Here is a 5,450-nt window from a genome sequence, read left to right as displayed (position 1 = left end):
TTATTTGATTGGTTTTTTTAATTTTTAAAAAACAGACAATGAATGCAAGATTGAAAAATTGATATCAGAAACTTAAATTTGGAAACGCGTATTGAATCTATGGTTTACTATGCCTTGTATGAAGCTTGCTGCATGTCTGGCAATTATGGTAAACGTAGCAGATTTCAACCCACTCCGAGATTAAATTAATACTCCACCCATAGTAGCAAAGACGACATTCAGCTCACGTGGTACAATCCAGCCATTTTGTTTCATTTTCATCAACATTAATGTAAAGACGACATTCAGGTCACGTGGTAGGTACACACCAGCCATTTTGTTTCATATTCACCAACATTAATGTAAAGACAACATTCAGCTCACGTGGTACACACCAGCCATTTTATGTCATCAACATGTGTTGTGAAATAAATAAATAATACTGTATAAATATTAATACGTAACCTGAATCCTCGAAATCCTCAAGGAGCATATTTTTTTTAAATCATTTTTTGAAATCATATCGCCACAGCAGAGACGTTATGCAACATTACATTACTTAATACTATAGGCATAGCCCATATGACGACGATATCTAGTAAATTATTAATTTTGAAAGCATATGGTAATTAATGTAAATATAAGAATGTCTAATTAAACTGCTCATTATTTCGATGTAAGTTGCAATAATATTTAATGGGCCGCACCATAAACTCTCAATGGCCTATAGTAACAAGTATTACAATGTCGGCAACAGAACAGAAGAATTTCCGATTATGCAAACAATTGATTAATAATTCATATTCATAATTCATTTGAACTTCAGACAGACAAGCAACTGTTCGAATAATCCATCGCTTGTGATTGGTCGAATCACTTGCGCTGCGTAATTAACGTCTTTGCGTTGCGTCTCTAGTGGGAACCAAGCTTAAATACGCGATAATATTTAAATAGGCCTATTCTATAGACCTATATAGTTGAAGAGATTTTATATTAAATAGGCCTACGTCGACTTGCTAGCCTACAGTAAATGGAAAAGAAATACAAAATATAAAGTATCCTTTATCATGACAAATATTAACTTGTATAATAAAACACACATACATACTATTAAAATAAACTGAGTAAGATTAACAACTAAGAAATGTAAAAATTAAGATCGCGGCGTCCATTGAACCATTATTGGCAACATAATGATGTATATGATTGAATCAGTTTACCGAAGATTCTAAAGCCTTTTTATTGATTTTATATCGTGAACGTATGTATCTTCAGTTGCATGAAATGCATAAGACATTAAAATCAGTCGAGTTTAACCTTTTATACATTTACGCAACAGCCTTCGTGTAATTGAAACATAGACATATAATAATAAGGAATAAATATTGTTAATCATACAAGAAGATGAAATATTGATAAATTTATAGTAGATCAATACAGCATAATTGTTATTTATTAAACCAATTTATATAAACAAATATTAAAGAAGAAATAAAGTCATGGTGTTAGAATTATTCATCGTTTTCAATTGATTTCAACCAATTTATGCCGTAAAACAATTGACGTCATCACGTCTGCCTCATTATTTCCAGATTTCATTACTCTTATTTAAATTTACATAACATATTCAATTTATAACAATTGGATTTTAATTCCTCATAATTATGTGTAATGTGATGCAAACCAATTTAGACATATTCCGATCATTTTACACTTCCTTCCAATTTCTGCTCAAGAACCATCTTCTTGTTTAGTTGCTTCCTTTTCCATATCTTTTCTTCTGTGATGGCCAATTTAATTTTGATTTTTATCTTTATAAATTATATTTAGGGGCCTATTTTAATTTGATTTTTATTGTTACATGTTTATGTCTCGTCATGTTGTATTTCTGTGAGGGTCCCTAATGATCAGCTTCGGCTGGATGGACCACCCTCGTAAAATATTGTTGAAATAAAATGTATAGAATACATAGGCTTAAAATATACAGTTACATAATGACTCTTCTGATATCCGAATAAACAATATATAGGCACAATGCGGACAATTAAAAAACAGACGTTTTTAAAACCGTATTGCCATGGCACTGTCAAGTGCATTGGTAACAATTAATGAAAGAGATTAACGTTTAGAAGACATTCCAACTTTACCTAACCTGCATAAAACTCAGTTTCGTAGAACTGAACTTTGTTGTAGCTCTTTTATATCAGATGCACAGTCTCAATGAGATGTGCAACAAGTATACAGAAAATAAAAAATTAGACAGAAAAACAAATTACAAAATACAAAGAATTCTTTGTAATGCCAAACCACTGAAAAAGTTGAGATTTTCAAATATTAACTTGTATAGTAAAAACACCATAAAAATTATTACAATAAACTGAGAAAAATTAAAAGCTAAGAAATGTACAAATTAAGTTTGAGAAGGAATTGTATTATAGATATCATAAATTATATATAAATATCGCTATAAATTTGTCTGTAGTCTGATTTGTTTTGATGAGGGCGACATTACATAAATTACATGATTTCAAAAGATTTCCATGTGTGTGAGGGCGCTATGATAGTTGTTACTACTGTCACAGAATATTGTATTACAAGATTATTGTCGACTACTTGCTTGTTTAATGGATTATGGTAGACTCATTTCTTCAATCTCAAACATTTCTTTTTTTCGAGTTACTGTACAAGGTAGACCCATTAATTATACTTTGTTGCTCACATGTTAGCCTCTTATAATCCATTATTGCAGGACTTCATTATTGTCCACTTGGGTAAAATTGTGTAGTTTAGCGCCATCAACGATTGCTTATTTCCATTGTGGAGGATGTAAACAACTACGGTATGTAAAGTGACTTTCCTCTGTATTTAAACTACTACAATGACACGTACCACGCAATAATGTTTTAATTAAAATTTCATTTAGCAAAACTGACGAAACGAATGAATTGTGATAAGAGAACCACAACTGTATATTATTGTGCTTCGTAGGCCCAGTGATAAGTAAATAGAAATGTTAAAATGCCGAGGGTCCGTTCTGTAATTTTGAATTATTCCAAGCAAAGTAAAGTTTCTATCATCAAATGTTTCACAGTTTGCACATTCTTGCTGTCACAATTTAAGCTATTGATTCTAAACACAATCGATATTTTCACAATTAGGTATAAAACTGATCTATTACGTAGGCCTACTTTGATGAAAAATTACATCCCTTGCAATTACTTAACCCGCGAACTAGAAACGATGACTTTCCGGAGTTATAATGAAAGCCCACGTGAACGGCTCATTCCAATCGATTTTTGATTATTTTTATTTTACATAATATGTCTATTATACAGTGGGTACAAACATTATGTGTATCATGTGACCTCAAACAGTTTTAACAGAACAAAATCTAAAAAGAAACCTAACCTAGACCTACATTCTAAACACGTAACTAACGTATAAATAAGCATGATATATAGTATAATATTTAGACCTATTGTAAATTCGATTTGAATAATAATTACAAATTATTTGTAAGTCATTCAAACGTTCATCATGCAAGCGATATGTAATAAAATTGTGAACAATAATGGAAATATAAATACTAATAAGTGTCATTATTATTAGTACGAGCTGGCATACATGTTTGTCACGAACTTGAATTACAAAACTAGTATTCCCTGTTATTATATTCTCTGCAATAAAACCAAATGTTATCACAATGTATGGCGCGCCACGACAGTCAAACTGCGAATCACGATTTGAAACATTTACGTAATGGTGTTCATTGAGTGTGCTTCAATCAATCGTATGACAGAAGATATAAATGGTTTGGATTTAATAAGAGAAACGAAAAGTATTGCGGCGGAAAACAGGTAAGACTAAATGCGTTTTATACATTTTCCCTATAAATAAAGCAAAGTATACAATTGATCAATGTATCTTATTTCAAATTAGTATTATTATAGTAGTTTATTAACGGCATTTTGATTCAAACCAGTTGCTTCATCCGATCCCTCATTAGGCCTAAGCCCTGTGTGAACGAGGCTTTGTAGACAAGTAAGTACGTGCGAATTAAGGGATATTTACAGCATGGACCTATACAATTGATCCATGTTTATATTCAGTTAGTTATTATACCTGGGTAAGTTAGTGACAAACCCACAGAAGTTAGTGATAATTGGCCAAAATACTAAGCCGGAACGAGCCTATGTTGAGGAGAAGTGTATTTATTTGTTTCCAAGTCCATGACATGTTATTTGTTACACCTTACGCTTATAATCCAAGTTATGTCAATGGCCTGGTTGTTTATATTCTGATTTTGTTTATGCCTTTGTTAATGTATGAGCAAACATAAAATGCAAAACAAATTTTCATTGCAAAATCTCAAATTTGTTTGCCATTCATAAACTATTTATTTATTATTTATCTGATACTTTATTGATACTTATTGAAACTTGACCCTGCATTTCTGGGGATAATAATAATATTTTTAAAAGATACCACAGAGGGTGCAGAGACAACTTTAGTCTTTGAAATATTTAGGAAAACTAAATAATAACTTAAAACAAAAAGCCCAACATTTTGCAATATTTACTTTTTAAATTGCCAATATATTTATTTTGAAAACCATAAATAACGTAGCTCTCCGTGATTTCCAAATCCAGTATTGATAATTTATAATAAGCGCTTATAGACATGGAATTACGAAAACATATATTATTTATTACGTTTATTTATGCTCCCATTATAGATTTGGCCATAAATTATGAACCCATTAACATAGCTAAACTGTCCTTATTCCTAACCTATTTATTATACTATTATAGAATCCTTGTTGTAAATGAATGATCTTACAACATATAAAATACATGGAACAAATGCATGAAAGCAAATTCATTATTTTCGCGACCCGAAATATTTGATATTATTTAATTTAATATTCTACACATCTTTTTTCATGCATGTTTAATTTTTGTGGTGCCTAAAATCTCGTAAATGAGGACAAACGCGGGTGAAAATAAAGGCACTAGGCCTACATTATGTTTTAAATTGAGAAATTATTATTTTAATCTGTTATTCTCCCAGGATAATACATAGTTATTTATGTTCAGGGCTATGTTTTATCCTCTCATTACAATAAATCGTTTAATCCGTAAACCAACTCATTACTCTAATTTCTCGTATAATAACTAGTTTAACATTTATTGAGTTCATTACCAGCATGCATTCTCGTTGCTGAATTGTTAAATCCGATTATAGTCTACTAACTAAGCATGTAATTTAAACGCTATTTCCATCACTTTCATTCTTAAAACCACATTCCTCATCCGATATACAAGAACGAAATCATAATCTGCAAAATGTTTTACTTTCATTTCGTTGAAACTGATCTTCAATTGCTGACATGATTTTGCAGCTTTTTCTAAACGTAATATGATTTGATTTATTAGTTTGACTGCCGTATCGTGTATTGATTTATCATAATA

Source organism: Antedon mediterranea, chromosome 6, assembly GCF_964355755.1.
Source record: "Antedon mediterranea chromosome 6, ecAntMedi1.1, whole genome shotgun sequence".
Lineage (NCBI taxonomy): Eukaryota > Metazoa > Echinodermata > Crinoidea > Comatulida > Antedonidae > Antedon > Antedon mediterranea.
This window is presented reverse-complemented; position numbering follows the sequence as displayed.